Source organism: Nomascus leucogenys, chromosome 23 (genome assembly GCF_006542625.1).
Source record: "Nomascus leucogenys isolate Asia chromosome 23, Asia_NLE_v1, whole genome shotgun sequence".
Lineage (NCBI taxonomy): Eukaryota > Metazoa > Chordata > Mammalia > Primates > Hylobatidae > Nomascus > Nomascus leucogenys.
The window spans coordinates 30,999,557-31,022,325 of record NC_044403.1 but is presented as its reverse complement, the minus strand read 5'-3'; the positions used below and the strand labels follow the sequence as shown (position 1 = coordinate 31,022,325).

Below are 22,769 nucleotides of genomic sequence, written 5' to 3'. Positions count from 1 at the left end.
GTGACTGGGTTTTTAAAAAAATAGAAGTGGTAGAGCATAAATCATAATCTTTAATAAGGTAATAAAAGGCAAACACTATTGCTCTTGGCAAAACTTGGCTAATGCTTTTGGATTTATTTCCGAAGTCTTCACAGACGACGCTCAGCATCCTATCAGCCCTTGGCAGAGACACACGATCCAGCCTAAATCCTCAAATTCTGGCTCTTGACCAAAGTGTGTAGCCAGTATCCATAGAGACTGCGAAAAGCACCCGCGAGACGGGGCAGCCCCCTCCTCCTCAGCTCCAAATTGCTTCCTTTTTCGGTGGGAGGAAAAAACTGCGAGGAGTTGTGTGAACGCCTAACGAGTCCACGCTCCTCGGTCCCTCAACGCCCAGCATAGTTTTCGCTAAGTTCCTGGCCGAACCACAGCTCCCACGATGCACCCAGGTTCTAGAGCGGTCAGAGGAGCAGCTTCCGGTTTAGGACAGCGCGGCTGCGCACGGCGTGTGGTCTTATTGGCTCGAACCGCCTCGTGCGATGCGCGTCACGGCGACGTGCGGTCATGAGGGCGGGGAGACGCGGCGGCGGCGGTAGCTGTCGCGGCGGCGCGAGCGCGATTCCAGAAGCGGCATCGCGGCGGCGGCAGCAGCGGCGGCTACACCGGGCTTGGCCCTCTCCCTCCTCCGTTCCCCCCTCCTCCCCCCTCCCCTCAGCGGCGGCTCCCAAGAAGTCCGAGACACGCGGCGAGGCGGCGACGGGCTCCGGGTGAGGGTCTCTGGAGTGTGGGCGCCGTTTCCTGGGCGCAGAGGGAGAGCCTGGGGTCGGGGGGAGGTGAGAGCTGAGGGGGCGAATGTCCCTGGCGCGGGCGGGAGAGCGCACTCTGCGCCCGCCCGCAACTTGATCTCTAACTCTGACCTGCCGCCCGGCGCACCTTGGCCTGAGGGGCGGCCGTGAGGGGACCTGGATCCGCCCTCCTTGGACCGCTGTCGGAGGAGTCCGGCGCCCACTGCCCCCTCGCCTCGCCTCGCCTCTCGCGGCGGAGGGTCGGAGCCTGCTGCCCTCTGCTCACCTTCGGGTGCAGTTGCTCCAGCTTCCTGCCCGCGGAGAGGATCTGCCCGCCCCTCTTCGTCTGTTGTCTGTTTTTATCACTTCTAGGAATTTCTTTGGTGGAGGCTTGGGATGGGCTCTCTTAGCGCTACTTTCACAGTGACTGGGGTGGGGAGAGTTCCCTCACCTTTCTCAGGTGGCGCGTCAGGCAGCCTGCTTGGTACCTTGAGTTCAGTTTTCCCAAGCCCCCGTCCGTCAGTGTTCGCTTCTTTTAAAATTACCGATAACAGGGTTATAAATCAGTTTTTAGGGGGCTCGGAGAGAGTTTGGGTTGGAAACTGTTAGCTCTTTTTTCCTACTGGTTTTTGATCTTGATTTAAACGTTTGCCTCTGAAATTTTGACAACTTCATAAGATGGTCCAAAAGTGAATTTTGGTAGAAAGATTTAAATGCACAATTGGGATTTTATGGGGATATGGTGACTTCATTGCAGGTTGTTGACTTTTTTTTAAAAATAGGATGTTCTTTTAAGTTTTTGACTCTGGGTTTCTGAGACTTGGTTATTGTCCCCCATTTCTGTTACAAAAGCAGACTTTTTATCACCCCTTCCTCTCACCCAGAGAATCCCTTTAAACGCCAAGAAATCTGTCGTAACATTTAGCATTATTTGATCACAAAACTTTTCCAAATGAAATGCTAAAAATTCCTTCAGAAAAAGCATCCATCTACCCATAGCATTACTTTTTGGGGGGAGATTATACGTCTTGTCAGTTCTGAAAGTTTGAAGTGACTTCTTATCAAAGGCCACCCTTACGTCTCCTTAAACGACTCTTAGGTAATTCCTAGGTGTTTTCATCCGTTCTTATAAATTTGTTGTCAGAGTGCTGATTGTGATGATCTGTAACTAAAATTATTTCATCAGTAAACATTTCCACACATGTGGCAGCTGCTTGTTGGTGAATTATGAAATTTGAAAAAATTGCAAATTAAATGTGAAAGGCATATTTCTTTTAACTTCTGGTTGTAACTGTCTGCCCACCAGTATAAGTTCCTATCTGGACTTTGGTCTGCTTAGCAAATTTCCTCTTTTCACTTGGCACTAGGAATGAGAGTAGGATTTCCAGAGCCTAAAAGAGAGTTTGTTTTTTTTTTCTATCCCTAGGCTCCTTGTATGAATTTGTAAATAAATGGTTTTTTTTCTATCAATAGTATCAATTTAGCTGGTGCCCTTTTTTTTTTAGTATAAGTCACATTTTGTTTCCTAAAATGAAAATAATTTTGTTTTATTCTTTATTTCAGGGATTGACAGATTTTAAAGCCTGCAGGTCAAGTCCTGCCAGTTGCCTCTTTTTGTAAATAAAGATTTGATTAGGCCTGGTGCGGTCGCTCACGCCGGTAATCCCAGCACTTTGGGAGGTCGAGGTGGGCAGATAACCTGAGATCAGGAGTTTGAGACCAGCTTGGCCAACATGGTGAAACCGCGTCCCTATTAAAACTACAAAAATTAGCCGGGTGTGGTGGCGCACGCTTGTTATCCTAGCTGCCCGGGAGGCTGAGGCAGGAGAGTCGTTTAAACCCGGGAGGTGGAGGTTGCAGTGAGCCAAGATTGCGCCGTTGCACTCCAGCCTGGGCAACAAGAGCGAAACTCCGTCTTAAAAAAAGAGGAAGAAAAAAGTTTTTATTAGAACATAGCCATATGCAGTCGTTTAGGTATGGTCTGTGGTTTCTTTTGGGGTACAGCAGCAGAGTTGAGTAGTTGTGCCAGAGAGCCATATGGCCTGTAGCACCTAATATTTATTTACTATGTGGACCTTAATATAAAAAGTTTGCCGAGCTCCATTAATAAATGATACATAGTCAATGTTGAAAATTTAAATGAGTCAGAAAATTGTAAAGGAGAAAGTAAAAGTTATTTACAAGTACACCACTTGGGGATTTTTTTGTGTGATTATAGAATCTGTTGGTGATTATTTTTTATATAAATGAACTCAAATTGATAAATGTTGGTTTGTAATCTGCTTTTTTTTTTGTTCGTTTTGTTTTTTGAGACGGCGTTTCGCTCTTGTTGCCCAGGCTGGAGTGCAATGGCACGATCTTGGCTTACTGCAACCTCCGCCTCCCGGGTTCAAGAGATTCTCCTGCCTCAGCCTCCCGAGTAGCTGGGATTACAGGCGTGCGCTGCCAAGCCCGGCTAATTTTTTTTTTTTGTATTTTTAGTAGAGACGGGGTTTCACCATGTTGGCCAGGCTGGTCTCGAACTCCTCAGGTGATCCACCTGCCTCACCCCTCAAAGTGCTGGGATTACAGGTGTGAGCAACCATGCCCAGCCCTGTAATCTGCTTTTTTAAAAAGTATTTCATTATTTGTATTTGGGTTTTGATTGCTTTTGTATTTTCTGCATTGGAGGCTTTCTAGAAAGGGGCTTATGAACAGGGTTTTCCTGATTAGTCTTACCAGTCAAGATTTAAAAAGAAAATCCAGGAATAATAAATGCTTGGTAATGAAGATGCTGGTTAACATTTATTGAGCACTTACTATGTACTAGACAATTTCCACTACTTTATGTGTATTAAATTATTTAATTGCTGTGGCAGCTCTGTGAGTGTATACTATGATTTCTGTTTTACAGGGGAGGAAACTAAGGCAAGGAGAAAAATTAAGTAACTGTTGGCAGTTTATCAGCTAGCAAATGGTGGAGCTAGGGTTTGATTTCATGCAGTCTGATTTGAGGAACCCAAATTCTTTTTTTTTTTTTTTTTTTTTTTTTTTTGGAGACGGAGTCTCGCTCTGTAGCCCAGGCTGGAGTGCAGTGATGCAATCTCGGCTCACTGCAAGCTCTGCCTCCCGGGTTCACGCCATTCTCCTGCCTCAGCCTCCTGAGTAGCTGGGACTACAGGCGCCTGCCACCACGCCCAGCTAATTTTTTGTATTTTTAGTAGAGACGGGGTTTCACCGTGGTCTTGATCTCCTGACCTCGTGATCCGCCCGCCTCGGCCTCCCAAAGTGCTGGGATTACAAGCGTGAGCCACCGCGCCCGGCCTGAGAAACCCAAATTCTTAACAATATGCTACAGAGCCTCTACTTACATTATTGCTCGGTGTAGAAAGTTTAGACGGTCCAGAGATACACGGTCATCCCTTGGTGTCTGTAGGGATTGCTTCTAGGACCTTTGGTGGTACCAAGATCCACAGATGCTCAAATCTCTGATATAAATGGCATAGTATTTGCATATAACTTGTACATATCCTCCCAAATACTTTATATCATTTCTAGATTACTTATAATACCTAATACAATATAAACGCTATGTAAATAGTTGTTATACTGTATTGTTTAGGGAATAAAGACAAGAAAAAGTCTGTATGTTTCAAATACAGATGCTATATTAAACTTTTTGGATCCAAGCTTGGGTGAATCCACAGACATAGAGCCCATGGATATGGAGGGCCAACTGTATAATGTAAAAAAAATTCCTTCTCATGCTCTAGTGTCCAGTTTCATCCTTTGTAGGTTACCATGGGCAACAGTTTGATACAGGTCTTTTCACCTGTCTTTGTGTGCATATACAAGTAATTATTTGCAAATTTGTCTGCATATTCAGAATTAAAAAATTACACTTTTTTTTAGCAGCTTTAGATGTACAGAAATTTGAGCTGATAGCACAGAAAGTTCCCATATTCCCTTCTCTCCCCTCGTTTCTCCTATTGCGAACATCTTGCATTAATTTCGCACATTTATTGCATTTGATGAGCCCATATCAATGTGTTGTTATTTATTAGTCCATAGTTTACATAGGGCTTATTCTTTGTGTTGCAGTTTTTTTTTTTTTTTTTTTTTTTTTTTTTTTTAAGATCTCACTCTGTACCTCAGGCTGGAGTGCGCTGGTGCTGTCATGGCTCTGCAGCCTCGACCTCCCGGGCTCAAGTGATCCTCCCACCTTAGCCTCCCAAAGTGTTAGGGTTACAGGCATGAGCCACTGCACTTGGCCGAGAGTTGTTTTTTACAAAAATGGGATCAAGCCCAGTGGTGGCTTGTGCCTGTAGTCCCAGCTACTTGGGAGGTTGAGGTGGGAGGATTGCTTGAGGCTAGGAGTTTGAGACCAGTCTGGGCAACACAGCATGACTCTGTCTCTTAAAAAAAAAAAAAAAAAAAGTGGGCTGAGGGTAGTGGCTCACGCCCGTAATCCTTGCACTTTGGGAGGCCAAGGCAGGTGGATCACCTGAGGTCAGGAGTTTGAGACCAGCCTGGCCAACATGATGAAACCCCGTCTCTACTAAAAATACAAAAAAAAAAAAAAAATTATCTGGGTGTGGTGGTGCGCGCTTGTAATCCCAACTACTCAGGAGGCTGAGGCAGGAGAATCGCTTGAAACTGGGAGGTGGAGGTTGCAGTGAGCTGAGATTGCGCCACTGTGCTCTAGCCTGGGCAACAAGAGCAAAACTCCATCTCAAAAAAAAAAAAAAAATGAAGAAACCAGTCATTCACCTTTTTTGGTGGTTTTCAGGATATAGTGCTTTTGGACTTTCTAATGTAAACATTCTTGATTTACTAATTTTCAGATTAATGACAGTTTATTTTGGGAATGGAAAGCTGGCTTGGATGTTACTTTTTCTCTCTCTTTTTTAATTTTTCTGGTTTTGTTTTTTTTTTTTTTTTTAAGTGTCTCTCATAGTGGCAGCAGCTTTTCCCCAAAGGAATGCTTATTTTTTTTGACTGGACATTTTGGCTGTACCTAATCATCAAAGTTCTTCTTTTTTCTCTTTATCTCTGGATTTGGAAAACGGATTCATTTTGGTTTTCTTCCTCATAAATTCTTTTTGGTCCGTCCAGCTATTGCAGTTGCTAGTCATGTCTCCTTGTCAGACTTTGGCGTTTTATGACGGTCATCAATGTTAGAACAAATTACTTGCTCTTTATCAATATCTATTTCAATACATTTCCTCTTGGGCTTTCCCTGGGGGCAGCACTGAATTTTTTTCCTTGGTTGAGCCATGCAGATTTTCTAGAAGTCATCCTTTAGTTTTCACTCCTCTATGGGTGCTGTTCAGCTTCTAGGAGATTTCTTGCAGTTTCTACTCGTCAACAGATTCACCAGCAGCACCCTCCTCCTCACTGAGACTGGTGCTTCCCCACCCATCTTTATCATTTTCAGCCTTCTCTTTTTCTTTCTCTTTTCTCTTTCTTTTTTTTTTTTTTTTTTGGTTACAGGGTCTTACTCTTGCCGAGGCTGGAGTGCAGTGGTGCAATCGTAGCTTACTGCAGCCTCCGCTTCAGGGGCTCAAGTGATCTTCCCACTTCAGCTTCCCAAGTAGCTGGGATTACAGGCATGCACCACCATGCCTGGCTAATGTTTGCATTTTTTGTAGAAACAGGGTTTTGCCATGTTGTCCAGGCTGGTCTTGAACTCCTGGCCTCGAACGATCCTCCTCCCTCAGCCTCTTGGATAGCTGGATTTCACAGGCAGGAGCCATTGTCCTTGGCCATATTCTTGCACTCTTGATTTTACTGGGGCCTCTGTCAGCTTACCCTGGAATTTATTCTGCATCATCTGAGGATTTGGAAGAACTGAATCACAGTTATAGTAGACAGCATCATATTCTTATCCTTGTGTGTTTTTTTTTTTTTTTTTTTTTTTTTTTGAGACGGAGTCTCGCTCTGTCACTCAGGCTGGAGTGCAGTGGCGCAATCTCGGCTCACTGCAAGCTCTGCCTCCCGGGTTCACGCCATTCTCCTGCCTCAGCCTCTCCGAGTAGCTGGGACTACAGGTGCCCGCCACCACGCCCGGCTAATTTTTTGTATTTTTAGTAGAGATGGGGTTTCACCGTGGTCTTGATCTCCTGACCTCGTGATCCGCCCGCCTCCGCCTCCCAAAGTGCTGGGATTACAACCGTGAGCCACTGCGCCCGGCCCCTTGTGTGTTTTATACTGGGACAGGTCTTGAGGAAGTTCTTCTGTCATGGCTAGGGGACATAGCACTGATTTGGACTGTCATGTCTTCCCCAAAGTTCTTGTCCATAACATGGACATAACCAACATAATGGTTGGTCACAGTCATGAGCAATAACTGAGTGATCTCTGGGACTAACTGGTGATGAAATGCATGTTTAGCAAACAGTGATTTCTGTTACTTCTCTGTGGTGCAGCAGCAGAAACTTTTGCCCAAAGGCATAGAAGTTAGAGGGCTTATGAATTTCTACCAATCTGGAGATAAGATTTATTAGCGTCATGTTACTTCAAACCTCTGCTTGGAGATTTCTAGCTGTGTGCTTCAGGAGTGTTTTGGTAAAACTTTGAGGATCATGAATAAAGCTAATAGCTTAAAAGTTAAACACCTTGAGTTTTTTCTTCTTTTGTTTCTCGGGCACTTTTCATAACCTTTTCAGTGTTTTGTGTTTGGGGCCACTCTTCCCAGTGACATACTGCACTAGTAGGTCTCTTGTCACTTTACCCGCAGATTCTGAGTCTGTCCTATTTGTTTCTCTTCTTCTTATCCTAGGAAGAATGTCAAGGTGGCAACCAATATCTCGAAACATGCAGTTGTGATGATGTTGACAGTTTTGGCATCAGTCCAGATGTTTCTTGTAGAGTTCAGTCATCACATCCAAAGATATCTTGGCTGCAGTTACATTGCTGTCTCTTAACGCGGTGTATATGAAATTCTGCAGTACTATATCCACTTTATTCTTGTGTTTTACAGTTATATTCTTGCTATCAGTCACAACATGAGTATGTAAAGTCTCAAAAGCTTATTATGGCAACTTGGAAGTTCAAAGAAGAGCTCTAGCAAACTTGATGGATGGATGTGATACTTCTCAGCAAGATCAAAGCTTTGCAAAGTGTTATTAGATGATTTTGATTCAAGACAGTACAGTATAATTGTAGGAAAGTAGATCTTTTAGTTCTTGAGGAAAGTTACTTAGATGTTCTGGGTAACAGTGACCGATCTGTGCCATAAATATCACCAGCTCTGTCAATTCTTTGCTGGGTTTATTGGTTTTAATTTGAGAATCTCCATATTGGATTTATAGTGCATTAGTACTGCTGTAGAAACCCTTTAATGTCAGCCAGTGGCTCCACTTTATTAGATTCTATAACTGCTGCTTGTTACTGGGCAGCTACTTTCTGCAGGACATGTTGGCTGTAGACTGGATCCACATTGAGTAGTTCTCAGAGAACCCGTACTGCTGACACTTGCAAACCCATCCCAGCTGTGGTGTGGAGTTGTGGCGTTGTACTTCTGGATGTGACCAGAAACAGCATTTGGGAGCTCAGCAGGTGGTGCTGTCTTTGCTGATTGTGTGTGTGTGTGTGTGTGTGTGTGTGTGTATTTAATTTCTGAGACAGGGTCTTGCTCTTTCACCCAGGCTGGAAGTGCCATGGCACAATCACGGCTCACTGCACTCTCGAACTCAAACAGTCCTCCCAACTCAGACTCCCACGTAGCTGGGACTATAGATGCACGCCAGGCTACTTTTTGCATTTTTAATAGAGACGAGGTTTTGCCATGTTGCCCAGGCTGGCCTTGCACTCCTGGACTCAAGTGATCCTCTTTGCCTTGGCTTCTCAAAGTGCTGGGATTATAGGCATGAGCCACCATGCCAGGCCCTGTGTGTGTGTTTTTAAAATTAATATTTGTGGCTTACTTTACATCTGCATCTACTCTCTTCTTTTTAGTAGTTCTCTAGTGTATTATTAAATGGATATGCTATAACTTAATACTGCTCTTATTGATGGATATTTAGATTATATAAATGGATTGTAAATTGTCCATACATTTTGTGTATATTTATTGCAAGCTAATTCCCCTTTAGTAATTTTGTAATAGTTGAAGAAAACACGTTTTTCATTTTGATGTATATTATCAGACTGCCATCCAGAAAGGTCTGCTCTACCTATTTACGTTCTCTGCTTGGCTCTTGAAAGCATATGGTTTTGTTATCACTGATCAAAAAGAATCTGGGTGCCTGCCTAATAGACTATATATTTCTTGAGGGTAAGGAACGTGTAACTTTCTTGATATCTACTGGCAGGTCTGGTATATAGCAGGTGGTGAGTAAATGGTCTTTTAAAAACCTAAATTGGTTCATGTTCTGTTGGGGTTAACTGCTGAGTGAAGTGCTTTAATTTTGTTAAAAATAATATTTTCAAATTGTGAAATACAAACTTGAAAAACTGCGGTGTATGCTGGGCACGGTGGCTCAGGCCTGTAATCCCAGCACTTTGGGATGCCAAGGTGGGCGGATCACCTGAGGTCGGGAGTTCGAGACCAGCCTGGCCAACATGGCGAAACCCCCGTCTCTACTGAAAATACTAAAAAACAACCCCCCCCCCCCCCGCCGCCAAAAAAACCCCAAAAACTAGCCAGGCATGGTGGCCACTGCCTGTAATCCCAGCTACTTGGGAGACCGAGGCAGGAGAATCACTTGAACCCAGGAGGCAGAGGTTCAGTGAGCCGAGATCGCACCATTGCACTCTAGCCTGGGCAACAAGAGTGAAACTCCATCTTAAAAAGAAAAGAAAAACTTCAGTATAAAATTGTCACTTTGGCGTATGTTGTCTCTCATCTTTCATCGCTAAAATGAGTTAAATAGGACGAACTGATACCTTAGGACGACCTCTTAGGAAATAATTAGCCTATTTTATAAGTACATTTGGTATGTAGAAATTGGAAGTTGAGGAATTTATTAAAAAGGGGATTTGTTTAACATTACTTATGGTTTTGAGTTTTCTGGATTGGAGTATACCATGTGTTAGAAGGGGATATATGTTGGCTAATGATATTATAGATTGGCTTAATTAGACAAGTGTCCAGACAGAAGGCAAAGGGAAGCTAAATTCCGAGAATTGCCAGATTATCTTCAGGCATGGGAAAAATAACTGTAGAAAAGGACACTTTAAGTTTTTTAATGGAAGACTACAACAAAATGGTATTTTCTTTATAACTAACTGACTGATCATATTACACATTCTTTCTGGATTTATTGAATATAAGAATATTCTTATTTCCACAATATCTATGTACTAGAAAACAAAACATACAAAGCATGTGGTCTTAAAAGGGGCAAAATTAGTTAGCTTATTACACTTTGGCCATTTAGGCCTTTCTTTTGTATATTTGTTGTTAGTATATCAGCTGATAATTTTTCATTGACAGCATATTCACTTTAATCTTGTATGTTTTGAAATTAAGTTTAGTGAACATTTATGCCTAGTTGTATCCAGATATCCATTCCTTTGGTTAAGGAGGATGTCTTTGTGGTAGGGGTTACATTATGAAAACTTCAGCAGAATGGAACAGAAGGTTGACTTTATTTTCTTGAAATTTATTTTATCCTATTTCTTCCAGAAAGGATATCTGGTAACTTAAAATAAAAGATCTGGAAGTGTAATAAAATATGTGTAAAAAGAAGAAATCAGGGAAAGGACAAAGCATGTATTCTTTTCCCAAGGGACAGCATAATTCAATGACTGAGAATAAAAATTGGGTTTGAATTTGCTTGGCAGCGAGGGTAAAAATGGAAGTATGGTAAAATACATAGCACTAAACTAAAAGGAGAAACAAGACCAATTTTTCAGGGGTGAAATCCTCTCTTCACAGATTTTAAGAAACTATTTAAACTGGACATTATATAAAAGCTGTTTTGTTGTTGTTTGTGGCCCTAGATTTAAAAAAAAAAAAAAAGGTGAGGGCTAAGCATTAAGAGTTCAAGCCAATGAAATACATTTTAGGGGTTGATTTGAATTTAGGCTGCAGATGTGTGTTTTATTTGGCCAATATAGGTTTTTTTTTCTTAAAATATTTCAAACATACATGAGACTACAGAGACCAATATAATTAACATTCATATATTAACCATACAGCTGTAGCACGTCTTAGCATGTTCCCATATTTCTCTTTTTTTTTGAGGAAAATAATATCATGTGCAGTTGAAGCAACTTCTTGGATTACAGTTTACTTTCTTCCCAGAAGTTAACTATTATTCTGAGTATAGTGTTGATCTTTTTTTTTTTTTTTTTTTTTTTTTCAAAACAAGGTCTCACTCTGTCACCCAGGCTAGAGTACAGGGACATGATCACGGCTCACTGCAGCCCATCTCCTTTGCTCAAGCAGTGCTCCCATTTCAGCCTTCCAAGTAGCTGGGAACTCAGGTGTACACCACTGTGCCCAGCTAATATTCGTATTTTTTGTAGAGATTGGGTTTTGCCTGTTACCCAGACTGGTCTCCTGTGCTCAAGCAGTCCATCCACCTCGGCCTCCCAAAAGTGTGCTGTGAGCCACCACTCCTGGCCTGATCATTTTTAATGCATGCTTTTATGTAATTACTACATGGGTATATATTCACAAACAAATCATAGTATTGCTTTGCATATTTTCAGATTTGATGTAAGTGATATATTCTGCCTATTTCATAATTTGTTTTTCAGGAAAATTTTTTTGATTTATATGAAACTGCTGATACGTTACCATTTTTGACGTACAAAGTGACAGTTTCATATGGCCCACCCTAATAGTCATTACTTTTATCTGCTGTAAAATTATTTTCTATTATATGAATATAGCCAGATAAAATTTATTTATTCTCATGTTGATTGGCATTTAGATTGTTTCTTAAAAATAATGTTACATTGAACATTCCTTATTAGGAATCATTGTGCTTACATTTAAGATTTTTGGCAGGTTTTAAAAACTGCATGTTGTGGCCAGGCACTGTGGCTTGAGCCTGTAATATCAGCACTTCGGGAGGCTGAGGTGGGTGGATCACCTGAGGTCAGGGGTTTGAGACCAGCCTGACCAACATGGTGAAACTCCATCTCTCCTAAAAATACAAACATTAGCTGGGCGGGGTGGCGGGTGCCTGTAATCCCAGCTACTCAGGAGGCTGAGGCAGGAGAATCGCTTGAACCTGGGAGGCAGAGGTTGCAGTGAGCCGAGATCGCGCTATTGCACTCCAGCTTGGGTGACGAGCGAAACTCCATCTTAAAAAACAAATGAGCAAACAAAAAAAAACCCCGCATGTCGTGACTCCCTAATGGATTGTGAAATCAATTTAGGAATTAGAAAAGTATCAGGTTGTATTGCAAACAATAAGGATAAAATGTTCTGTGAAATTTTTATTTCTGTATGTATGTATGTGGTTACTAAGTTTGAAATGAAGCCCTCTATGGTGAATTACCCAGAAGTGCAATTATTCGGCTGAAGATCTTGGAGGTTATGGGAATTTTTTTAGCTGTATTGGATATTGTCAAATTTGCTGTCACTTTGCATATTTTAGCACTGGAGTATGAGAATTTGCTGTCTTCCAATTGTTATGATTCATGGCATTGTCAGAGTTTTTACATGTTTACAAATCAGATGAGTATGAAATGGTACCACATTGTCTTAATTTTTATTTTTGATTATGGGGTTGAGTATGTTTTCAAATGTTAGATGACTATTCAGTGTTTGTTTCTTGAATTGGCTGTTCTTTTCCTTCCACAGCCATTTGGGTGGTCTTTCTAAATTGATTTTAGAAAGTTTGAGTTCATTACATACTCTGATTATGTTTGTTAAGTGAATTGCAACTGTCTTTTCTCAATCTGTGTGGCTTATCTCTTAACTTTTTATATGGTTTGTTTTGTTAAATAGAAATGATTATTATAAAATATGTCACTATTTTCTTGTTTGTGTTTTATTTAAGAAATCTGGGGTGATCACTCTGTGGTTCTCCTCATGCACATTAATAAATTTGTTACTTCATTTCTTCAGTTGATCTCCCTTTTGTGAGTTGGTTTTTAAGTGAACCATTAAAGAGCAAAGGAGAAGTTTTCCCGTGGCTCCTACGCTGCTATTCAAAAATTCCTGGGTTAGTAAGCCTTCTTGTGAATTGTCTTTAAAATATTTATTAAAAACTCTTAGGAACTATCATATAAAGTCTTAAATTTGTGTACAAAGATGCTCTCTGACATTGCTTGACTAGTGAAGAAAGTTAAAACAATCTAAATGTTAAAAATACATTATATGTATCCAGACTTCAGAATTTTTTTGTAGACATTAAGAGAATAAGCTAGAGCTGTACATTGTGACATGAAAATGCCTACTATATACTAGTTAAGTTTTTTAAAAAGTATATTGCAGAGAAAATATGCACAGTATAATCTTACGGTGCAGAATTTTTGCAGGCACATATGTATATGATATATGCAATCTATATATGCGTATAGAAGGGTCTGAAAATATATAATAGTTGCCACTGGAGTGGTATGTGTGTTTGTGTTGCTTTAATTTTTTTCAGTACACATTTTTTTTTTTTTTTTTTTTTGAGACAGAATCTTGCTCTTTTGCCCAGGCCGGAGTGCAGTGGCGCTATCTCTGCTCACTGCAAGCTCCGCCTCCCAGGTTCACACCATTTTCCTGCCTCAGCCTCCCGAGTAGTTGGGACTACAGGCGCCCGCCACCGCGCCCGGCTAATTTTTTGTATTTTTTTAATAGAGACGGGGTTTCACCGTGTTAGCCAGGATGGTCTCGATCTCCTGACCTCCTGACCTCCCTTTTAAACGAAAGTAAAAAACAATTTAAAAGAAATTTGGCTGGGTGTGGTGGCTCATGGCTGTAATCTCAGTACTTTGGGAGGTTGAGATAGGAAGTTTGCTTGAGCCAAAGGATTCAAGACCAACCTGGGCAACAGAGTGAGACCTGTCTCTACAAAAAAATTAAAAAATTAGCCAAGTGTGGTAGTGCGTGCCGGGACTGAGGTGGGAGGATAGCTTGAACCTGAGAGGTCAAGGCTGCAGTGAGCTGTGATTGAGCCACTGCACTCCAGCCTGGGTGACAGAGCGAGACTCTGTCTCATGAATAAATAAATAAATAAATGGGAGAATCTTAATAACCTTGGAGTATGGAATAGGTTTGTTTGTTTTTTTGTTTGCCACAGGGCTCAAGTAATCCTACCACCTCAGCCTCTAGTAGCTAAGACTAGAGGCATGTGCCACCACACATGATTAATTTAATTTAATTTAGTTTTGTGAGGATAGGATCTCACTATGTTGCCCAGGCTGGTCTCAAACTCCTAGCCTAACTGATCCTCCTGCCTCAGCCTCCCCAAGTGCTGGGATTACAGATGTGAACCACTGTGCCCCCACCAGTTTTTTTTTTTTTTGAAATATGTATATTTGGGTCTTGATGCTACCTGGAAATTTTTTTTTTTTTTTTTGATATGTGATGTGAGGCAGGGATCAAATTTAATTTTATTATATGCATACCCAATAACCATATTACTCTTAACAGAGTGTTTTGAATTTTTGAGTTATAATTTTTAAAAGCACCTCATGGTTTCTTGTTAAGCACAATTACAGTCTTTTTGTCCTTCACCAGGCTGCTTCATATATTCAAGTTTGTGATCTCTGTGACCAGAGTGATATGATTGGTGGATTACTTGATCCAGAAATAGAACCTAGAAGAGTAGATACAGAGTATATTTTCTAGGTCTTACTCAAATGTCATTTCTCTTACTATTTACATAGAAATTAGATTGGACTTTCTTCTCTAATAAACTTGCTTTCACTTAAAAAAGAAATTGGATTGCAGACAATTTGAGGATATACATTAATGAGGAAACAAATTGCTGGTTTTTTGCATTGCTGGCTACAGACCTTGGAAACTAGAGAAGCACATGGTTGATTGATTGATATCTTGTTCTAAAACTTGAGCATACTTACATGTATTTGGTCATCCAGCTATTATCACATATTATTCTAACGTTCGAGACTTTTAATTTTGACTTTAGGGGATGTATATCAATAAAGTTGTCTTAACTTTCTGAGGTGTTTGATATAAAACACTATAAATCACTTAGTTTAAGTATGAAGACTATTTTTCTTTCCTCTTAAGAGGGTTTTTATTACACTTTTAGTCTAAGAAGTATTGCTGCTGAGGCCTTCAGATGTATATTCTAAATTTTTCTTTTTTCTTTTTATTCCTTTTCTTTCTCATACTGGTGGTCAGAAGAAGGCCTTATGATTTAGTAGAATTGAGCAATATTGAGAAAGATTGTAGATACAAGTTTATTTTTAGATTTCTTAGACTTGTAATATTGAGAAAGATAACCAACCACTTTGAGTTTTCAATTTGCAGCATTATGAAGCAAAAAAACAAACAAACAAAAAGACAAAACAGACTTGTGCTCTGGAGGGTAATATGTGAGATGAGATAGAGCCCTAATGGTTGTTATTTAATAATGGGAGAAAGGTGCTTTATCATTTCAAAGTAGGGTTTTGATTTTGCCTGAAAGGTTAACTGTATAGGCCACATGTTTTATCTGAACAGATTTTATTTTTGAAGTAGTTTAAACAGTGGGTTATGTGGTATTAAAGTACAGATGATTTATGGAAGGAAGTCTTTACATATTTGATATATTTTGGCACAAAATACATAATCCTAGATTTTTCAGGATTTCCCTGACTATAATATTTAGAACTGTCGTTCCTTGTATTAGCATTTTTATGTACAGATTGAGCATCTCTAATCCAAAAATCTGAAATCTGAAATGCTCCCAAACCTGAAACTTTTCGACGCCACAAGTGGAATATTACACACCTGACTTCCAGTGACAAGTTGCAGTCAGAACTTTGTTTCATGCACACAATTACAAAACATTGTATAAAATTACCTTCAGGCTAATGAAACAAATGCATTTTGTGTTTAGACTTGGGTTATATCCCCAAGATATTTTATTATGTATATACAAATATTCCAAAATCTGAAAAAAATTCCAAATCCAGAACACTTCTGGGTACTAATCTTTGTTTCAAAAACAATATTCATTATTATAGATCTTGGGAAATGAGGATAACCGTTGTAATATGGCTGTAAAAGAGTTGTAGAAAGACTTTTCTCCTTTAAAGACATTGTATTTTTAGCTTTGACCACTACCAGTTGCTATAATGCATTGTTTGTGCCTTTATTGAAGTCCTATAAGATGGTGGTAAAAGCATGGACTTTGAAGTCAGATAAAGATTTGAATTCAGGGTCTTCCACTTAAGTTTGTGTTTTGATGAATTGCTTGATCTCCATGAACCTCAGTTTCTTCATCTATAAAATGGGACCCCACTTCATAAGGATTGTTGGAGATGATAGGTGAAGGGTCAACTACTGGGCCTTGTTCAAAGTTGTCTTCAGTAGTAAAGTAAGAATTCACCTTCTCCTGCAGAGAGATAACATCATGATGTGGGAAGAAGGGAACTACTTACTTTTGTGGGAGGCAGTGTTGTATAATAGGCCATTTCTTGCTTCTCTGTTTTGTACGTTGTGCAACCTTAGGGAGATTATCCAGAAAGTTTTACCCTCAGTCTTCTCATTGGTAAATAGAGATAATGCTACCTATGTAGCAGCAGAGTTTTAAAGCTAAATGAGAATATTTATAAAAGCTCACCTTATCTGGCACATGGTAACATGGTAACTTCTATTAATAAATTTTTATGGTAATAAGCAGTAATATTATGCTTCTGAAGTAGGTCACAAGAAGGGCTTTTGGTTGGAGAAACCAGAATGGTTATGAATTAGTCCGTGTTTACTTTGAGGGAGTAAAGACTAGGGAGTATTCATTGAAGGAAGACTGTTTAGGAGGCTACTATTACTTGGCTAAAATACAAATAATATGACTGAAATAATAGTTTCTCAGTTTCGTGTAATCTAGGCTTATGTAAATAAACCTTACTGTTGTTTTATTAGGATTTAAAATCAACTTTATTGAAGTATAATTTAAACAACGAAATATACTCATTTTAAGGGTGCAGTTAGATGACTTTTGATAATGTACATACCCAGATAACCATCACCCTAATCAAGGTAATGGAATTTCTGTTATCTCCAAAACCTTCCTTGTGTCCCTCACAGTCAGTGCACCACACCCCTCCCTCTGGTTCAAGGAAACCACTGATTTGCATACATTCGTTTTGTCTCTTAGAATTTCATGTAAGTGTGCTGGGCAAGGTGGCTCATGCCCATATTTCTATCACTTTGAGAGGCTGAGGTGGGAGGATCTCTTGAGCCAGGAGTTTGAGGCTGCAGTGGGCCAGGATCACACCACTGCAGTCCAGCTTAGTGACAGTGTGAAACCCAGTCTGAAGAAGAAAACTTTGTGTGTGTAAATGGAATCATACTGTACATATTCTTTAATGCCTGGCTGCTTTCACTCCACATGTTTTTGAGAGTCCTCCATGTTGCTTTGTGTTCCAGTAGTTTGTTGCCTTTTATTGCTGAGTAGTATTCACTGTGGTATGGCTATACCACAATTTGTTTCTTCATTCACCTGATATTTGGGTTGCCAGTTTTTGGCTATTATGATTAAAGTGGCAATGAACATTGATGTACAAGTCTTTTTGTGGACTTAAGTTTTTATTTCTCTTGGGCAAATAGGAGTAGAATAGCTGAGTCATATGGTGTATATTTTGCAGTTTCTTAATAAGTTAAGCAGTTTGTCAAACTGATTGTGCCATTTTATCTTCCTGTAATCTCATTTATGTTATATGCTGTGTTTTTAATTTTAATTTTTTTTTCAGTGTGAATTGATATCTTATTGCGGTTTTTATTTACATTTTTCTTTTTAAAAGTTTTGCTTTTTGTTTTGAGACAGGGTCTTGTCTGTTGCCCAGGTTGATGTGATCCTGGCTCACTGTAGCCTTGACTTCCCAGGCTCAAGGAATCTTTCTACCCCAGTCCCCCAAGTAGCTGGGACTACAGGTGCATGCCACCACATCTGGCTAATTTTATTTTGTAAAAATTTTTATGTAGAGACCAGATCTTGCTATGTGCCCAGGCTGGTCTTTTTTTTTTTTTTTTTTTTGAGACGGAGTCTCGCTCTGTCACCCAGGCTGGAGTGCAGTGGTGCAATCTCGGCTCACTGCAAGCTCCGCCTCCCGGGTTCACGCCATTCTCCTGCCTCAGCCTCTCCTAGTAGCTGGGACTACAGGCGCCCGCCACCACGCCCGGCTAATTTTTTTGTATTTTTAGTAGAGACGGGGTTTCACCATGGTCTCGATCTTCTGACTTCGTGATCCGCCCGCCTCGGCCTCCCAAAGTGCTGGGATTACAAGCGTGAGCCACCGCGCCCGGCCCAGGCTGGTCTTTAAGTCTGGGGCTCAAGTGATCTTCCCGCCTCAGTCTCCCAAAGTGCTGGGATTATAGGTGTCAGCCACCATGCCTCGCCTTATTTGCATTTTTCTGATAGCAAATGATGTTGAACACTTTTTCATGTGTTCATTGGCCATCTGTATATCCTTTTATTAGATGAGGTGTCTAATTCTTAATTCATTTTTAAAAATAAAGTTTTTAAAAATTACTGAGTTACAAGTTCTTTATATGTTGTGGATACAAGTACTTTGTCAGCCGTGTGAATTTTGAATATACAGTCAGCCCTCCTTGTCTGAGGGTTCCACATCCACGGATTTAACGAATCTAAGATAGAAAATGGTAAAAAAATAACAATATGTGAATAAAAAATAATACAAATAAAAAATACGGTATAACAGCTATTTATATAGCATTTAATCATATTAGGTATTATAAATAATCTAGAGATTGATTTAAAGTATAAGGAAGATGTGCATATGCAAATATGGTTTTTTTTTTTTTTTAAATAAGGGACTTGAGCATCCTCGAATTTTGGTTTTCAGTTTTGGGTGGATTAGGAGGGGAGAGAGGGGTTCTTGAAACCAGTCCCCCAAGGATACCGAGAGATGACTGTATTCTTTTGTTCTGTGGCTTGCCTTTCATTTTTTTAACAGTCTTTGGAAGAGTAGATGTTTCTTAATTTTGTTAAGTCCAGTTTATCACTTTTTACTTATGGTTAGTGCTTTTTGTGTCTTAAGAAGTATTTTGCTACACCAAGGTTGTAAAGATTTTCACCTGTGTTTATTTTGGAAGCCTTACAGTTTTAGACATTACATTTAAGCCTATGATCTATTTCAAGTTAATTTTTGTGTGGGTTGTGAGGTAAAAGTTCAGGTTCTTCTCTCTCATATGAATGTCCAGTTGTTCAAGCACCATTTGGTAAAAAGACTATCCTTTCCTCATTTAATTACTTTGACCTTTGTTGAAAATCAGTTGTCCATAAATGAGTGGGTCTTTTTATTATTGCATTGATCTGTGTACCTATATATATATATTTTTGAGACAGAGTCTTGTTCTGTCATCCAGGCTGGAGTGCAGTGGCACGGTCTTGGGTCACTGCAACATCCGCCTCCCAGGTTCAAGCGATTCTCCTGCCTCAGCCTCCCGAGTAGCTGGGATTACAGGCATGCACCACCACGCCTGGCTAATTTTCGTATTTTTAGTAGAGACGGGGTTTCACCATGTTGGCCAGGCTGGTCTCGAACTCCTGACCTCAGGTGATCTACCTGCCTATACCTCCCAAAGTGCTGGATTACATGTGTGAGCCACTGCACCTGGCCCTGCATATCTATACTTATGCCAGTACTACACTTGATTACTGTAACTTTATGGTAAATTTTGGTTACTCTAGATTCTTTGCATTTCCATAAGTTTTGGTATTAATAGTGTCAGTTTCTATCAAAAAGCCTGCTGGAATTTCAGTTGGCGTTGTATTAAGTATACAGATGATTTGGGAGAGAATTGTCATTTAAAAAATATTGAGTCTTCTGGTCCTTGAAAATGGTGTATCTTATTATTTTTTGAGGTTCTTTAGTTTCTCTCAGCAGTGTTTTGTAGTTTTCAGTGTAGGACGTGTTGGACATCTTTTGTTGGATTTATTCCTAATTATTTTAAGTGCTTAAATGGGAATTTTTTAAAAGTTTCATTTTTTCCAGTTTGGTGCTAGTATGTAGATTACAATTGATCGGTGGTCTGTCTAGCATGTAGAAATTCCTTAATAAGTAGTCAGATGGAATTTAATTTGTTCTCATCTAACTTTCTGGAGAAAATAATCATCTAAAAGAACAAAAGATTATCTCTGAATTTGAATGGGTTTTAAATTTGTATGATTATGTACCTTATTTTAATTTCTCTGAATTTGAAACATAGAAGTACATTTGGATTTTATGGTAAAATATACAATATTGGATATAAGTGGAGACATGTAGAGATCATTCAACAGATGAGAGGATATAGCTATAGAAAAACAGAGTTGAAAATTTTTAGATGGTAAAATATTCAATATTTATATTAAATATAATATTTTAAAGTAGAAAGTGCTTGAGTAGTATGATTAAAAAGAGGAATCTTGTTTTCATTTGAATACATTTTGGTCTACAAGAATGTCTGTTACTGGCTTAAGTATTTTTCTTTTTTTTTTGTTTTTTTTTTTTTTTGAGACGGAGTCTCGCTCTGTCGCCCAGGCTGGAGTGCAGTGGCGCAATCTCGGCTCACTGCAAGCTCCGCCTCCCGGGTTCACGCCATTCTCCTGCCTCAGCCTCTCCGAGTAGCTGGGACTACAGGCGCCTGCCACCACGCCCGGCTAATTTTTTGTATTTTTAGTAGAGACAGGGTTTCACCGTGGTCTCGATCTCCTGACCTCGTGATCCGCCCGCCTCGGCCTCCCAAAGTGCTGGGATTACAAGCGTGAGCCACCGCGCCCAGCTGGCTTAAGTATTTTTCTTTGTATATACCGTCAGATGATTTACCATTTCCCAGCCAATCCTGATTTGTTGGCCCAGTACAACTCTCTTCTCTCTTTTAAGCTGTGTCCTTGATAGTATTTCTGTTCATCCTGCCCAGAAGATTGTGTTCTCACACAGTTTTCTGTTATTGGTTCTAAAACATGGTGTAAATGAGAGGATTGTAAAATGCACCAATCAGCACTCTGTAAAAATGTACCAGTCAGTGCTCTGTGGCTAGCTAGAGGTTTGTAAAATGGACCCATCAGCACACTGTAAAATGGACCAATCAGCGCTCTGTAAAATGGGCCAATCAGCAGGACATGGGCAGGGACAAATAAGTCAGAGTGCAGGGGAACACAGAAGAAGGCATCCTTGAGGTCCAGAACCGTGAACGATTCTGCTTCCTCTGGTATTTGAGAGAGCAGGGTATAGGGGTTGGGTACAACTGGATATAGAGGAATTACTGCCTCATTGATGAGTCTAAGATCTTGCACTAGTCTCCACTGACCGATTTTTGTACTCCTAGAATTGGGGTGTTGCAGGGGCTGCTGCATTTTCTTACTAGGCCTTGAGCTTTTAAATGTCTAACAATATCCTGTAATCCTTTATGAGCTTCAGGCCTTAAGGGATATTGCCTTTGATAAGGAAAAGTGGTGGGGTCTTTTAGCCTTATTTGGAGTGGGCGGGCATATTTTGCCCTTCTGAATTGTCCTTCCAATGCCCAGACTTCAGGGTTGATTCCCTTCTCAAGCAGGGGACAACAAATGGGTAACTTGTTCCCCATATTCATGTAGATAATAGCTCCAGCTTTGGCTAATATGTCCCTCCCTAATAAGGGTATGGGACTTTCAGGCATAACAAGAAAGGCATGTGAAAAGAGCAAAGTCTCCCAATTACTACTGAGGAGGTAGGAGAAATACCTGGTTACAGGCTGTCCCAGGATTCCTCGGATGGTAACGGACCTTGAGGACCTGGTGGGGATCCACACTGAGAATGGCTTGCTGACCAGTAGGGTATTCGTCCCTTTCTTTGACTGTCATTCTGCTATTTACCTGACTGAGATGCCAGGTATCTCCAAACTCTTGGGCTGCAACTAAAGCTGCAGTCTTTTCATTAAAGGCCAGGGTTTGATCTAACAATAGCATGACATCTCTCCAAGTGAGGTTGAAGGTTTGTCCTAGACCCTGTAGGACATCTATATACCTATCAGGATCATCTGAAAACTTCCCCAGGTCTACCGTCATCTGCTTTAAATCGGAGAGAGAGAAGGGGACATCTAAATTAGAGAGAGAAGGGTTGGGCCAAATTCCCCTCCCCCTACAGCTTGAAGGGGACATAACTGATAGCCTGGGAGTTTTTGTGGTCCTTTGGAGATTTCTTTGCGTGTTTCCTTCTGGGTGGGGGAGATTAGAGGAGGCTTATCATTAATAGGAAGGGGAGCTGTAGGAAGGCTGGAATATGGAGGTAAGCTGAGAGGTCCTCCTCCCCAACATTGCAAGCTTTGCATAGAAATGAAATGCAATGAAAAGAAAGCTTGGACATAAGGTATTTCACTCCATTTGTCTTCCCTCCTACAGAAAAGGTCAAGCTGCAGGATAGTATTGTAATTTATATTTCTCTCAGGTGGCCATTTTTGACCATCAGAGAGAGAATATTGGGGCCAGGCCATAGTGCAGAAAAAAATGAGCCACCTCTTTTTCAGGGTTTGCGGGTCAAATTGGTCCCAGTGGCTTAGGATGCATTTCAAGGGTGAGCCTGTTGATGCCTGTGTGTTTCCCATCTGAAAGAAAAAACCGCCAGTGGTTTGTTCCCCCCTACCCTCCCAACCCTGAGTTACCGTGGCTTTAAAAGCCGCACCATTGTCGCTTTGGCTGGCCTATAGAATTCCCCTCTGGAGGACACTACCACTGCAGGGCCCCTTCTTTACCCCTATCCAGCAGGAAGTAGCTAGAGTGGGCATCGCCCAATTCCCAGCAGCAGTTGGGGTGTCCTGTTTAGAGGGGGGATTGAGAGGTGAAGCCAGCTGGACTTCTGGGTTGGGTCAGGACTTGGAGAACTTTGATGTCTTACAAGAGGATTATAAAATGCGCCATTCAGCACTCTGTAAAAATGCACCAATCAGTGCTCTGTGGCTAGTTAGAGGTTTGTAAA

At 40.7% G+C, this 22,769-nt stretch overlaps 1 protein-coding gene and 1 pseudogene across 1 annotated transcript in view; one reads left to right on the top strand and one right to left on the bottom strand.

Moving 5' to 3' along the window:
* Positions 1–513: 513 nt before the first annotated feature.
* The window catches only part of ADIPOR2 (adiponectin receptor 2), a 96,946-nt gene continuing 74,690 nt past the window's right edge, over positions 514–22,769 (top strand). The window contains exon 1 of the mRNA XM_030804404.1: positions 514–746. The gene's annotated coding sequence lies outside the window, so the exon portion shown is untranslated. The remainder of the gene's footprint in view (positions 747–22,769) is intronic.
* LOC105738860 overlaps positions 7,287–22,769 on the bottom strand; it is a 43,013-nt pseudogene continuing 27,530 nt past the window's right edge.